At 34.7% G+C, this 16,852-nt stretch overlaps 1 pseudogene; it reads left to right on the forward strand.

Moving 5' to 3' along the window:
* The first annotated feature begins 284 nt into the window (after nucleotides 1-284).
* On the forward strand, nucleotides 285-3,044 carry LOC102023948 (annotated as a pseudogene).
* The last annotated feature ends 13,808 nt before the right edge of the window (nucleotides 3,045-16,852 follow it).

Here is a 16,852-nt window from a genome sequence, read left to right on the forward strand (position 1 = left end):
TTTTAAAATAAGAAAAAAGAAATTTAGAGAAGATTTAATGCCAATTCTCAAACTCTTTAAAGAAATAGAAACTGAAGAAATTTTCCCAAAATCATTCCTGGAGACAAGTATTACCCTGCTTCCAAAAGCAGAATAATACTCAACCATGATGGAGAAGTATAGGCCAATCTCCCTAATGAACATAGATGCAAAAATTCTCAATAAAATACTAGCTTATGGAGTGCAGCATATCATCAAGAAGGTAATACACCATGGTAATACACCAAGTGGGATTTATTCCCGTAATGCAGGTATGTTTCAATACATGCAAGTCCATAAATGTAATACACCAAACCAACAGATCCAAAGACGAGAATCACACACTTACCTTAATAGGGCAAAAACAGCTTTTGATAATGTTCAGAATTTATTCATGATAACAACCCTACAGAAAATTGGCATAGATGGACTTTAACCTCAATCTAACCGAAGCCATCTATGACAAACCAAGAGTAAGCATCATGCTAAAAGGAAAAAACCTGGGGGCTGGGGATTTAGCTCAGCGGCAAAAGCGCCTGCCTGGCAAGCGCAAGGTCGTGAGTTCGGTTCCCGGTACCGGAGAAAAACCAAAAACAAAACAAAACAAAACAAAAAAAAAAAACAAAACAAAACCTGAAAGCTCTCAATTTAAATCAGAGAGAAGACAAGGATGTTCACTGTCATCTCTCCTATTCAGTATACTTTTGGAAACACTAGCCAGTGCAGTTAGACAAGAGAGATATAAAAGAAATAAGGGTAGGAAAAGAGGAATTGAAATTATCATTATTCACACATGACATGATACTCTACATAGAAGACCCAAAAATCTTCACCGAAAGACTCCTTCAATTAATAAACAAATTCAGTAGCATAGCTGGCTACAAAATCAACACTCAAAACTCAATAGCATTCCTATTCAGAAATATCAATCAGACTGAGAGAGAAATAAGGGAAAATGTACATTTTGTAGTAGCATTCAAAAATTTAAAATACATAGGAATCAATCTAACAAAAAAGTAAAAGATTTACAGAGTTAAAATTACAGTACTCTGGAAAAAGACATTAAAGAGTATTTCAGAAAGTGGAAAGATATTCCTTTCTCATGGACAAGAAGAATCAACATTTTGAAAATTTCCATACTCCCAAAATTATTATTCAGATTCAATGAAATTCCAAAAAAAATGCCATTGGTATATCTCACAGATCTAGAGAAAATATTCCTAAAATTCATCTGGAAGCAGAATAGACCCAGAACAGGAAAAGCACTCCTGAGCAACAAAGGCAAGGCAGGAGGTATCACAATCCTTGAATTGAAATTATGCTACAAAGCCACTGTGCTAAAATCAGCATGGTATTGTCAACAAACCATATCTTAACACCCATGGAACAGACTGGAAGTTGCAGACACAACCACAAGCAATCTCAGCCACCTCATTTTGGACAAAGCCCCCAAATATGTTCACTGGAAGAAAGATATCCTTTTTAATAAATAGTGCTGGAATAATTCGCTTTCTACTTGCTGAAGACTCAAACTATGCCTATGCATATCACCATGCACCAAAATAAAGACAAAATGGCTTAAAGATCTAAGTATTAAAAGAGAAACACTAGGTCTATTGGAAGAGAAAGTAGGTAAAAATCTCAAAGACATAGGGGTAGGCAGAGAGTTCATTGATAAAAACCAAACTGCACAGGAAATACTTCAAAGAATCAACAAATGGAATCTCATCTTATTGAAATGTTTTTGCACATCAAATGGAATCACTAATAGGGTGAAAAAATATCCACGAATTGGGTAAAAAAGTTTAGCCAACTGTATCTCAGAAGAAGAACCCCTATCTAGAGCAGATAAGAATTAAAAAAAAAAAAAACAGGCCCCCAAAATTCAAAGACCCAATCCAAAAATGGGCATCTGAGATGAATACACACTTCACAGATGAAAAAATACAAATGACGCCCTGCGGCCGCGGAGGCGCCTGAAGCTCAGCGCCTGCTGCAGCGCTCTGGCCAAGTGTTTGAGGCTGGAGGGGCGCGCAGGGAGGGCGGGGCCCTGCCGTCCGCGCCCCCGCAGGGATCCCCCTGTGCTGCCGCCTCAGGGGGCTTGGGTGCCTGCCATCCAGCGACTGTGGTGGCATCCGTGGGCAGGGAGGAAGGACCCTTCGGTGGCGGCTTGGCCAGGCTGGCCGTGAAGAAGGCACAGCTGCACTCTGCACCGCGGGCCAAGAAACTGGAGAAACTGAGAGTGTACTCTGCCTGCAAGACTGAGGAGTCCTATAAATGTAATGACTGGCGTAATCCCAACCCTTCTCCCACTCGCCCTAGAGCCGATCTGCAGCAGATCCTCCTCAGCCTCACGGAGTCCTGTCAGAGTCGTAGCCATGCCCTTGCAGCTCACGTTTCCCACCTGGAGAATGTGTCAAAGGAAGAGATGAACAAACTCCTGGGAATAGTTTTGGATGTGGAATATCTCTTTACCTGTGTCCACAAGGAAGAAGATGCAGATACCAAAATTTTATTTCTATCTATTTAAGCTCTTGAGAAAATCTATTTTGCAAAGAGGAAAACCTGTGGTTGAAGGCTCTTTGGAGGAGAAGTACCCCCTTGAAAAACCTAGTATTGGACAGGGTGTAAATAACTTTGTACAGTACAAATTTAGTCACTTGCCATCAGAAGAAAGGCAAACAATAGTTGAGTTGGCAAAAATGTTCTTGAACCAGATCAACTATTGCCTTTCGGAGGCACCATCTCAACAAAGACTGCCCTCTCCCAATGATGGTATTTCTGGATACAGAGAAAACTACACAAGGTGGCTGTGTTACTGCAACATACTCCAGTTGTGGGACACTCTACCTCGGTATGAAACCACCTGGGTGTTTGGGAGAATGTTGCTTCACTGGGTCTTCACTGTCATGAGGAGACAGCTCCTGGAACAAGCAAGACAGGAAAAGGACAAACTGCCTCTTGAGAAGTGAACTCTAATCCTTACCTACTCAAAGTTTCTGTCCATGTTAGAAGAAAGAAATTAAAATACCTAAAACCAAATATGTTGGCTACATCAAGGATTATGAAGGAGCCACTTGAATGGGATGTGAGCTAAACCCACAGATTCCATACACAGAATTTTTTGTCATCATTAAAAAGCAGAAGGAGATAATTTTAAAGCTGATTGAAAGAAAACAGGCACAGATTCGAAAAGTCTATCTTGGACTTTCATGTTTTAAAGATGGAGTTTGACAGATTCCTATAGAAAGCATTCCTGGAATCAAACCCAAAGATCCTGACCAGCTTTACAGCACATTGAAGAGCATCCTCCAGCAGGTGAAGATCTGAAAACCATGAGTGAAAGCCTCAAGAATATGTACTACATGTCTAAGAGATTATTCATGGCTGATTTACAGGAAGTCTTTACCAATTGCAGAAAGTACAACCCCCCAGAGAGTGAATACTGCAAATGTGCCAATATCCTGGAGAAATTCTTCTTCAGTAAAATTAAAGAAGCTGGGTTAATTGACAAGTGATTTCTCTTCCCCTGGCTTCTTAGAAACTCATCAGTGTGCCTAAAGCAAGATGGTTTAATTTTAAAAAGAGAATTGGACATAATGTGTTGAAGAGACTTGTAATAATTAGTACTTTTAAAAAACAAAGTCCTTTCACCTTTTCAGATATGTATTTAAATTGAAGTCATAGAACATTTTTATTTTATGGAATAGATTTTAATCTATTTACTACTATCATGAAATTTTCTATGGCATGTCTAATAGCCAACTAGCCCATGATAGATGATCAGGGGTTTCCTCAAAACCTGTATGTGAGGGTGGGGGATATACTTCAGTGGCACAAGTGCCTGCCTGGCAAGTGCAAGGTCCCAGGTTTGATTCCCAGTCCAGAAAAAAAAAAACCTTTATGTGAGAAAATTGTACATGGTACGAAGATGTGGGGGAATCTAAAAAATTTTCTGACTATGAATGTTTCCATTTTTTTCTAATGGAGTGTGAGAGTTTATTTTATTTTATTCTGAAGGACTTTAAGGAAGGGATACACGGTTTAAAACAAAACATGAAAAGTGAAATATGTGATGATTGAAGTCTCCTTGTAGACTTTTTATATATATTTTAAAAACATCCAGATGAGGTGCTTTGAGCAGTTCTGAAAAATATAGTTCTACAAAAGCAACTGCTTTGATTCCTAAGGAAGAGATTCTAAATAATGCAAACTTTTTATAAATCTGAGATTTTGATAATTTGCCTACCTCCAACAAGTTTGTGGGTGCATAACCACTTTTTCTACACAAATGTGAGATATTATATATGACTTTGCTTATGCAGGCCATAAGTTTCAAAGGGTAATTTCCCAGGCCATAAAGACATAAACTTGAAAACACTTGAAATTGAACCAATAAGCTTTAATAGGAAAAGATGTACAATCTATATATGTATCAATCTGGTGAATCCTTATTCTAATAAATGAGGATTTTTTTCTGTGAAACACAAAACCCTCTCAGGAATGTATATGTAAACCTTTTTATCCTTTTGCATCTTCAGAATGTTTATTGCTTAAGGTGAATTAAATTCCCACCAAGGTTTGATGTTAGTATTTTAACACGTAAATTGCTATATTTTGTTCAGGGTTACATCTCACTAAATTCTTCAAACAACCTTATTAATTAACTTGTTGTGGGATTCCAGCTTAGTGCTTGGGATGATATCCTGATTACACTACATAGGAAAGTGGGACATCAGTCACTGCCACTCTGGGAAAAGAAATACACAACTACATCGATGGTCTCAACACTAATTTTTATGATGCAAATTTATAAACTCATTTTGGTAGATGATCTTTCAAAAATGTATTTAACTTATATTTTGTATCAGCATAAATTAAAATGGGTCATTAGTAGCTATTAAAAGGTTGCCACAGATAACCTGCATGAAGTAAGATACCTGCACGTGGCTGTTAAGTTGGAAGTGTTGCTTTGATCTGTAAGAGATGTTCAGAATGCTTACACAGAAAAATGCCTCTTTTTAAGTACAAGAAACCACTTTGAGTGGTGCCTAGATTTCTAATGAAAAATGATGATACAGTTTCACTTAAGTATCTGGACTAGTGTTAAATACGAGCTTTGCAGCAGATTTACTAAAGCATCTGTCTAGCTTGGTATCTTGTGAAAGTTTGTTATTTTCTGGATAGACATTCTTATAGAGTATTGTCTTTAAAATCAGACTGGGTCTTCTGTATTGAAAACATTTTTATGTTTTCTAATTTAAAATTAGCATTTTCTTACAGATATTGTGCAATAAACCTGAAGTAGGATGTGTGGCTTTTGCAAATGCTTCAACAGCCAATAAAATTTTTGCATTTGTAAAACTAATATATTGTACTGACACAAAAGTTTTAAATTATATTTTAAAAAGTTCCCCCAAAAAAGCAGAAGTACAAATGGCAAATAAATAAATGAATAAATGTTTAACATCATTAGTCATTTAAGAAATGCAAATTAAAAAAACACAGATTCAGTCTTACCCCAGAAAGGATGGTTATCATGAAGAAATAAACTAACAAGAAATGCTGGAGGGGCTGCGGGGAAAAAGTAACCCTTCTCCACAGTTGGTGGGAGTGCAGACTGGTGCAACCACTGTGGAAATCAGACAGGAGATTCTTCAGTAAACTAGGATTAGAGGTCCCATTTAACCCAGCTATTTCCCTCCTAGGTATTTTTCCAGAAGAACTGAAAATATCATACCACATCTTTATATATGCACCCATGTTTATAGCAGTGCAATTTGTAATAGCTAAATCTTGGAAACAACCTAAATGTCCATCAATTGAGGAATGGATAAAGAAGTTGTGGTATTTTTATACAGTGGAGTATTACTCAGCTATAAAGAAAGATAGAGGTTTTTATAGGCAAATGGATGCAACTAGAGACCATATTCATAAGTGAAATAAATCAGATTCACATGTGAAACCATTGTATTGACTCCAAACACTAAGAACCTGAAAGAGTAAATACAATCTGAAGAGTAGAATGGATATTGTGAAAGGGAAAGAAATTGCTCAAATAGGAAGGAGTAACTGGGATGAAGGAGGGGAGAGGAAACAGAAAGGAAGAGAAAGAATTATATATATGTATACATGAGATAGCTAGGATAGTAGTACTACTAATATCTGTTGGTTTATTGGAAGGAACAGTTAATGTGGAATTGTTTGATCAATCTTACATGCTTATATCTTGTTATCTGAGCAAACACTTTGAAGACAACATTATGTAATGTAACAATCATTGTTAATATACTATCACCTTGTTTTGAAATTCTGTATCATTTTTGTTGTTTTCTGTGCTGTTTTGCTTATTTATTTGTTTTTGCTAATTTTTTCTTTTCAATGTGGAAAACAAATTTTATATGTACATTCAAGCATAGCTGAGATATGTGTATTGCTGATATCTGTGGTTTATTGAAAGGTACAGTTAATGCTGAAAATTTTCTTTTTTACTGACAAATTTGCATGCTTATATCTGGTTATCAGAATGACTGATTTCAAGAAAACAATGTACAGTGTAAGAACCATTGTGGAATTTCTACCATCTTATATGGTGAAGTTCTGTATCATTTCCAATTTTTTTTTATTACTTGTTATTGTCTTCGATTGTTTGATTCTTACATCTGGTGGGCTGAGCAACTTCATTGAAGCTAACAGTATGTAATGTAGCAACCATTGTTAATTTCTGTTATTTTGTTTTCAGGTCATGTATCATTTTTGCTGTTTTTGCTTTTGTCTTCATTGTTGTTGTTTTGTTAGTTTTTTTCTCTTTAAAACAAAAAATTTGCAAAGGTGAAAGACTTTGCTTTGAGAATAAATTCGCAGAGTGCCATGTTCCAGAATGGCAGCGACTGCAACATGTTCCAGAAGTGAGGCAACATAAAGAATCTGTTTGGGCAGCATACTTGCCATTATCCACTTATGCTGGTTTTAGGTGCATGTAGAATGCAAGAGTTCTGAAGGTAAGAAGGCTTCCACCTAGATTTCACAAGGCTTGGGAAGCCAGGCAGTGTGCCTCTGAGAGGGCACTGTTTGAAGCTGTGAGTGTGAAGTGAAAGGTGCAGTGGAGAATACAGAAGCTTGGAAAAAAGAGGAAAGTCGATCATCTAAAGAAAGCTTCAAGGAGGGAGTAAAGCAGGCCCAAGAGAGAAGCCATGGGAGCTATAGCCACCAGAAGTGCCATAGAGGTGGAGCCACATGGAGCTCACCATTTGCCACAGATTGCTTTGGATGTTCCACATGGAGCAACAGGACTTATTGTTTGTCCTGCTGGATTTTGGACTTGCTTTGTTCTCAATCCTTTGTATTCTCCAGTTTGTAACTTTTGGAATGAAAAGGTTTATTTTTTGCCATTTAATATTGGAAATGTTTAACTTTTCCTTTCTATGGGGCCTTACAGCTAAGAGTTTACCTTATACCTTGCAGGGGACTTGGGACTTGTAATTTTCACCAATGTGGAAATTTTAGGACTTTGGCAGGGTCAGAATGTCATCTCTGCTGGATGTCCCCCCAAAGCTTCATGCAGTCATGGCATGGGGTTTTAGAGTTTATGATTTATTTATGTTCCAATGCTGAGATTATGGATGAGATTATGGATATGAGTGCTACATTCACCCTGGGTAAGGTAGTTTGCATACAATGTAAGGAAGGGGAAGACGCTGCTTGCTGGTGCTCACTTCTTTTGCTCTTGTTCTTTTACTGTTTTCTACAGCCATGAAATGTTGCCCTCTGCCTTGGAGCCAACCAAGTATGGACTGTAATCTCCACAAACTGTGAGCTAAATAAACCTTTCCTTCTGTAAATTTGGGCATTGGGTATTTTGTTTTAGTAATGTCAGAAAAGTAACTAGGACACCATCCTATTTCCTTTTTCCTTTGAACAGTTTCTTCCCATTTCACAATTTTATTATCCATTTTAGACCTTGTTTATTCTCTCATTTTTCATACCAGGTACATAATATGATGTTTACACATGGGACTCTGATTTATTTCACTTATGAATATGGTCTCAAGTTGCATACATTTACTTATGAAAGTTTCCAGTTTATCCTTCTTTATGGCTGAGTAGTGCTCCATCATATAAAAAGACCACATCTTTCTGACAGAGTCCTCCATTAATGGGCATTTAGTTTTTTTTCCAAGATCTACCTATTACAAATTTCGTTGCTATATATATGGGTACACCTATATCACTGTGATATAATGTTTTAAATTCTTCTGAAAATATATAGAGCAGGTCAAATTAGACCTCAAATCATAGTTATTTGAAGAATATCCACAATGATTTCCACAGTGGTTGCACCAGTCTACACTCCCACCAACGGTTAAGAACGGTTACTTTTTCCTCACAACCACTCCAGCATTTGTAATTGGTTGATTTTTTAATAATAGTTATTGTTTCCATGGTGAGACAGAATCTCACAGTTGTTTTAATTTGTATCTCTCGAATTACAAATGGCGTTGAACATTGTTTTGTGTATTTATTTGCTGTTTGTATTTCTTCATCTGAGAATTATGGATTCATTTCAGATGCCCATTTTTGGACTGGGTCTTTAAAATTGAGAGGTCTGATATTTTTTAATTATTCATGTGTTCTCAGTAGTAATCCTTTGTCTGAGAAACACCTGGAAAACTTTTTTCTCACATTCTGGGTTATTACTTCACTCTGTTGATGGTTTCTCTTGGTGTGCAAAAGCTTTTAAATAAGATAAGACATCAGTTGTTGATTTTTTTGTGATAGTTCCTTTGCTGCCAGTGTTTTATTCATAAATATTTGCATATACCAATGTCTTCAATAGTTTTAGCTTTCCTATCTTCCAGCAGACTCAGTGTTTCTATTTTAATATTTAAATCTTTGGGTCTGAGAATATAGCTCACTGGCATAGTGCCTGCCTGGCAAACACAAGGTGTGAGTTCAAATCCTGGTACCAGAAAAAATTTTTTTTGATCAACTTTGAATTTATTTTAGTGCATGATGAAAGATATGGGTCCAGTTTTAATCTTTGTCATCTGCAGAGCCAGTTTTTCCAGCACCATTTGTTAAAGAGGCTATCATTCTTTTGCTGAATGTATGTGACACCTTTGTGAAAGATATGGTGATTGAGTATGTCTGGAGTTTTCTGCATCTTTTAATCTGTTCCACTGATCTTCAGGTCTGTTTTTTTGACAGTACCATACTGTTTTTAGAATATAATTTCTATTATACAGTAGCTTTATAGTATAATTTCAAGTCAGGGATTGTGATGTCTCTGGGCTTGCCTTTGTTGACCAGAATTCTATTTGCTATCCTAGGTCTCATCTGATTCCAAATTAATTTTAAGATTGTTTACTCAAATTCTAAGAGATATGTTGTTGGAATTTTGATTGGTATTTTGTTAAATCTGTTTAAAAGTTTTGGAAGTATGACCATTTTCTGTATATTGGTTCTTCTTACATAAGAGCAAATGATACCATTCCATTTTGTGATATTCTATTCAATCTCCTTTCTCAGAGTATTGTAGTTTTCAATGTAAAGTTCTTTTACATCCTTCATTAGATCGATTCCAAGATATTTCATTTTTGGATGCTTTTGAAAGGTGCTGTTTCCCTAATTTCTCTGAATGGGTTTGTTATTCATGTATAGGAAAGATATTGATTTTTGAATGTTGACTTTGTATTGAGCCACATTACTATATTTGCTTATTAAGTCTAGCAATGTTTAGTGCTGTTTGAGGAGTTTTCTATGTAGAGTATCATAAAATATGCAATTAACCATTATTAAATTCTTCCTATTCTATCATTATCCCATTTATTTATTTCTCTTATCTAATTGTTCTGGCTAAAGTTTCCAGGACTTTGTTGAATAAGAGTGGAGACAGGGGACATCCTTGTCTTGGTCCTGATTTTATAGTGAAAGGTTTTAGTTTTTGTCCCTTTAGTATGATGTTGCCTATTGATTTGTCATAGATGGCTTTCATCAGATTGAGATAAAGACCATCTGTTCCAATCTTATGTAGAGTTTTTGTCATGCATGGGTGCTGCAATTTGTCAAAAGCTTTGTATGAATTTATTGAGATGATCATATGAATTTTGTCCTTGGCTCTGTTAATATGGTTTATTATATTTATTGATTTGCATTTGTCAATCTATCCCTGCATTCTTGGGATGAATACTACTTGGCTATGATGAATAATCTTTTGGATGATTTCTTACATTTTTTGCCAGCATGTTACCAAGGATTTTTGCATCTATGTTCATAAGGGAGACTGGCTTGTAGCTCTCTTTCTTAGTTGGATCCTTCTCTCGTTTTGTGGTCAGGATAATGCTTGCTTCCATGAATGAAGTTGAGCGTCTTATTTCTCTTTTAATTTCATTAAAGACCTCGACTGTTTTATTTAAGCCTTCAAAGTCCATTCATTTCAGGGTTTGTGGGTCTGATTAGTGTGCAATAACTAGGGGATAATATTAACACAATATGCCACAACAGACTCTGATCTTATACTTGCTATGTGCAAATTTTAGAATGAATATATGAAATTACGGAAGGGACCTAGATAAAGACTGGAAGACTTATTTCCTTTATTTTTTTTAAAGTCAGCCTTCTTTTACTTATACAAAATGCCTGATACTCACTACAAAATTTTCAGTATGTAGTCAACAGACTCCAAGGCAGAAACACATGAGAGAAGAGCATGGAAAGGAAAACCTATTTACCGTATGGTGGCCAGAAGCAGAGAGACAACCTGCAACGGATCTGAGTGGGAGATATATTCACCAAAGGCCTACTCCCTTTCATCCACTTCGATCAAGCTAGCCACATCTTAAGAGCACATTCAACTATAAATATATAAATGGATTAATCTACAGTTGACTATAGCATCTGTATGATATAATCATCTTCTGAAAGCTCAATCTATGAACATGAGAATTTTGAGGAAAATTTGAAATCTAAACCATACTACCTATCCTTTGTTAAAAGCTTTATAAAATACAGGAAAGAAAATATCTAGAGCTACCACTTGTAAAAAGAACTCTAGTCATGTATGCTTTTCATTTGTAGATAAGAGAAAATAATTTAGCAATCACAGTGAATTATTATTAGTTAAAAGCATATTACATAAAATTATCAGTAAATGAAAAATTCACTTTTTAAAAAATATTGAAGTAGATTTTGTTAATATTTTCAGACCATTATGTCTTAATCTGGGCTTTGACATTGGAGGCTACATATTCTTTGTTGTGAGGAACTGTAGTGACCATTGTAGGTGTTTTCTTAGCTTCATTATCTTCCACCCACATTATACTGGTAATGTCATTCCCCTACCAATTATAATGAAATAAAGTGTTCAGACACTGGAGAGGTGGAAACTGTCCACTATTTAAAACTTTTGTTTTAGGGGATATATTCTACCACCTACATTTAAAAAAAATTTTTTTTTCCTACTGCAATGAAGTCTTATTATTTCAGCCTCAAGTATTTAGCAAAGAATTAAAACACCAAAACCCACAAAGTCTCTTTAAGTTCTCTGTTAAATACTCTTTCATTTCAGAAAAATCTGTAGTGCAGGACCTTTGGTAATTGCTTCCTGTGTAGATCTAAATTTGATAAGGTCAAATCATGTCCTCTCATCGTTAATTATCTTTTGTACCCTTTTATGAAATTTCAAAGAATCTATGAAATATTTTATCTATGGAATCCACTGTAGTGGTTGATCGATTGTATCAATTTGAGTTTAGAAGTGTAACTAAATTCGATCAGCAATTCTACACCCTGGTGTGTAGAGGTCCCACTGTAGATTGGCTTTTCACCTAGATGATATAAAAGGGAAATAAGGAAGGACAGATGGGTTTCCATTCTTCGGATGAGCTTTGCCTTCAGTTTGGATGTTGTCTCCTGGCTTCTAGTGCAGACTCTTTGGCTTCTGCCTTGGATCCTTCAGCCTTCCAGGGTAGGCTCATCAGTCTTCTGTCATAGAACCATCGGTCTCCTGATATGGACTTGCAGGGATAACTACAGTGAACTCCAAACCTTGGACTGAATCCTTTGGTCTCCAGTGTGCAGTCACCCTCTGCACACTTCCGCATCCAACTCTGTGGCTGACCATCATAAGCTAATCTTGTAATGTTTTATACATTTGTATATCTAAGGTTATATCTATTCCACTAGTAAAACCTTGACTGATATATCTCTGAAGGAATATTGAATAAAATATACAACTTATATGTAACTCTAAGATATATATTTAACTCTGATCTTAAGACTAAAGAAAATTAAGTGTTAAGTAAAATATTATTTTTTATAAATATCAAAGTTTTGAGAATTTCATTAGAATGAGATAGAATGAAATATTTTATGTCATTAATAAGATGATCATTTACAGAACAAAATCCTAATATATTTATATATACTATTGTGCTTGCTGTTGTTGTTATGAAGCAATGGTTTAACGGAGAAACTATGGACCTAAAACATAGACGCAGTATATGCCCTTGAAATATAGAAGCAGTAAATTCTCCCAAACTACAGAAAACACCACTGGGCAGAAGTTATTATAGAAGTACTTTCTGTCTGCTGGACACTGGTGCTAGTCTCTCGGTCCTTCTTTTCAATCCTGGCCTTCCTTCCAGCTGTCACATCTCAGTGAAAAGAGTCACTGATGAGGAGGTAATCCGCTGTGTTTCACAACCACTGGGCTGTAACTGCTTGTTAGATCTTTCTTGCATATCTTTGTCTTCCTGAGAAACCACTTTGAAGATACCAACATGTATTACAGCAGCCATTGATAATTTCCTACCAATCTGTCCATAACTCTATAATGTTTCTATTGTTCTTCTGCTATTGCATAAATGGATGTATGTTTATTACTATGTATTTTCAACAACCATTGAGAATAGTCAATGATTATTTAATTGATCACTCATGTAAAGATCTATTTGTTTTCCCTAGAAACCCCTTTGAAGAAACTATAGTACAATAACCATTGATAGTTTTCTACCATTTTTGTCTGTAACTCACTATTATTTGTCTATTTGTTTTCCTGAGATACTATCTTAAAGATACCAATAGGTAAAATAACAACCATTGATAATGTCCTACCACTTTGTCTGTAATTCGGTAAATCCCCATATTACTATGATATCCTTTTTTTACTTTTAAATAAACTTTTTTAAAAAAGAAGTACTTGCTGTATAGTGTTGTGTTAGACTTTCTACAGAATTGTGCTCTGGAAAACTTTTGTGATGTCATTAGTTAGTCATGTAAGAAATCTCACTACAGAATAACCTCTTAGCTTTATTTCCTTTTCTGAAGGGTTATATGGTGAATCCTTTTTTGTTTCTTTTTTTTTTTTCCAGTACTGGGAATCGAACTCAGGACCTTCTGCTTGCCAGGCAGGCGCTGTGCAGCTGAGCTAAATCCCCAGCCCCATGAATCCTTTGTAATTCTTACAACTTTCACATTTTTAAAAAATACCCGTTTTGCTCTCTCAAAACATCATTGATCAGCCATTTTGTACTTATGTTTTTGTTATTCATCACTGCTGAGTTGAACATTTACAAATAGCTGGGCTGATCTTTAACATTGCAAAGGAACTACGTGGTGATTGGTAGTCAGTGCTATAACTCTTTAGCCACCCTTGAGCAATAAAGAAGTTCAGAAAAACTGCTTGTCAAGTTAAGCTTAAGTCAAACTTTTCTGTAGAACATGGGTACCATCTCAAAGCACAAAGACCTGGATGAGCATTATTTTTCTAGGAATTGTACTTCTATAGCACTTCGACGTGTTATAAAGTTTAAAAATAAATTTATAAAACCAATAAAGACAAAACATATCAAGTTTATACACGAGTTTTTAACCAAGAAACATAATATTTTCTAGCCATACCAATTTTTACAAAAGATAATAAAAGGAAACTCAAATTACTTATAAAATAAATTTAGTTTCATCAGGAAATAGTGCTTAAAACCAAGTCAACTCTAAACATCTGACTGTAAATGCTTTGAAGAACAAAACTGTGAATGTAAAAGACAGACTATCAACAGAAAATGTTAATGTCAGTTCTAAAATTGACAAAATTAATTTTAACTGCATACAGCATTTTAGGAAAGCAATCATCACTGATAATATTATTTTTAAAAAGCCTTTCTTGTAAAAAAGTATATATATATTAATATCCTATGCTTGTCACCTTTTTTCATGTCAAAATACTTATTAATTTCTTTTTGCATTTCTTGCATATATAATCGCATATCTTAATTAGATTGAAATTTTAACTTATAATAGCATTTTTGAAGTCACAAAAGAAAGCAATACTGAGCTGTTTACCACAAAATAATAATAATCTTTGAAAACACATTACATAGACCCAAATATATTGTCTTTTTATAATATTTAAGTAGACAAGAGTATTTAAATGTATAATGAGCAATTGATGTTAGAGTATTTTAGCTTGAAAACACTCAGATGTTTTACATATATTAATACCTAATGGAGATAAATATGGCATAATTACTTAGCATAGAATCCAGTACTCTGGGACTCAGTTTATCATGCAACCAGCTGCCAAGAAGGCAGGATCTATAAGCTCAAATCTGCCTCTTAGATCACTTGGTAGCAGAGAATTTATCTTAAGAAACAGGGGAGAAGTTACTCATTGATTGAATGATGTGGTTCTTCAGAATTCCATGTTTGTTTTGCTGATGGAGTAGTTACGTTGTCTGCAGATTATTAGTTTGTAGCTTCACTGAGCAGATAATGATGCTTCTTTTGTTCATGTCTTCTTGAAAAGTCCATTTTATACTGTAAGAATCATGACTTAAAGCCTTAGATCGTTTGCACAGAAGACAAATTAAGAGTTTTATTATTTAAGGAATTTATATATCTGTTTCTAGGCCTTCACCTATTTCATTATTATCATGTACTAATATTTCCTATGTTTAGATGCTTAGATTCATTTGCTGACAGCTGACCAAATCAAAAGAGGCCATATATTTATGTAAAAAGAAAAATAAAAACTTACTAAAAGCTAACTCTGAGAAGATAGAGGGGCTTGTTTGCCTCATATCACTATCTTACCATATACAGATACAAAAGGAACTTTATATTAATGAACAGAAGATTGCAGGGAGACAATGCAGAATTTCCCACTTGCTGTATCACTATTAGACATCTTTAGTACAGGACTCCAGTACTTTCGGTATCAGCATGCGCATATTCTATCTCTTCTTTGTTGCTAACGAAAGGAGATTTTGGTTATGTGATCAGCAAGATGGAGTTTGAAGAAGTTGCTTATCTCTAAAAGAGCAAAAAATCTAACTTTTAAAGTTCATTTTGTGATGCTGGTTACACTAATGCTAGTTCTGTGATTCAGAAGGGAAGAGTTCAATAAATATTTGGTAAGTATAGAAATGTGACTTAGTTTTATTTTATTGCATACCTGAATATACCAATTCAAAAGAATGTGCAATTTGTGATCACAAAATATTATGTGTGCTTAAATTTTTTAAAAATACAGAAATTTTTTATAAAATTACAGAGATGATTGCCACTGATTTCCCTCAATATGCTCGAAGTATCTTTTCAGGGAAGTTGCAGATTTGTGGATATTGGGTGACAAGTTATAGAAAAAAGTGATTAGCTTTAAGGAACAAAATCCTTGTTATTTTAGGAAATAATGGGTCAAATTTTATATTTGTAATTAATAATATAACAGGTCATTGAAAATGACATCCTTGTCATACTGATATTTCAATGCTTCTTATTAATGTTTTATTCTACATTTAATTTAGAAAGCAAACTTTCCACTTCAGTCTAATAATATTTAGTTGACACCTAGTGGAGAATCTTTCATGATGACTATTTACTTATTTTGTTTACACATCTCCTTTAAACTCGTAGAGCAGCATTACTATACCCTCGGTTTACAAATTTTACATATTTAAATTGTATGTTATTAGAATACAAATTATGTTGGTTATACTTGAAACACCATTAGTAAAACTGAGCCCTCGTTATATTTGCGTATGCATGGGTTCAGTGCCTCAAAATTTTTATAGATGCCTTACTTCAATGATATTTTTAATCACCACACCTCTGTCTTAATTTTTATTTTTATATTTCACTCTGAGATCAAATTTTTTCCTTGATACAACAAAATGTTTATTAAATTCTATCGGGACATATTGCATCCTTTATTTTTTTAAATTTTATTTTAAAGAAAATAGTACAAAAATAGAACAATAGTAAAATACAAACCAAACAACTCAGGACATTAAAAATGATATGAGTTTTCAAACCAAATGATAGAGAGTAACAGTGGTTGTTATATTACATATTGTTATTTTCAACGAAGTTGCTCAGATTGCCAGAAGTAAGAATAGAAGATTGATTAAATCATTAAAGGGAATGAGAAAATAATATTTTAAAAGAACATTAGCGATGATATGAGATTTACTAGACAGGACTCAAGGAATTCACCAGGTTGTCATACTGCAAATTGTTCTCATTACATGTTGCTCAGATTACCAGATATAAGCACGCAAAATTGGTCAAAATATAAAAAAAAAAAAAAACAACTTGTAATTATTAACCGTTCCCCTCAACAAACCATCAGAAATAAATCTGTAGCCATTTTTTTTAAAGGTGCACATAGTTTTCTTCTATTGGCTTTGATTTATTTAACCCATTCATCAGTCAAATCCTTGGAGGTGTACACTCTGGTGATGATTGTTACATTATAAGAAGATAAGCTAGGGAAAGATTACTATGGGGTCAGATAGGGCCTGGGCCCTCAAGGATGGTAGCACAAAAATAGAGAAAA

Source organism: Chinchilla lanigera, unplaced genomic scaffold (genome assembly GCF_000276665.1).
Source record: "Chinchilla lanigera isolate Chin_1 unplaced genomic scaffold, ChiLan1.0 scaffold00124, whole genome shotgun sequence".
NCBI classification, from domain to species: domain Eukaryota; kingdom Metazoa; phylum Chordata; class Mammalia; order Rodentia; family Chinchillidae; genus Chinchilla; species Chinchilla lanigera.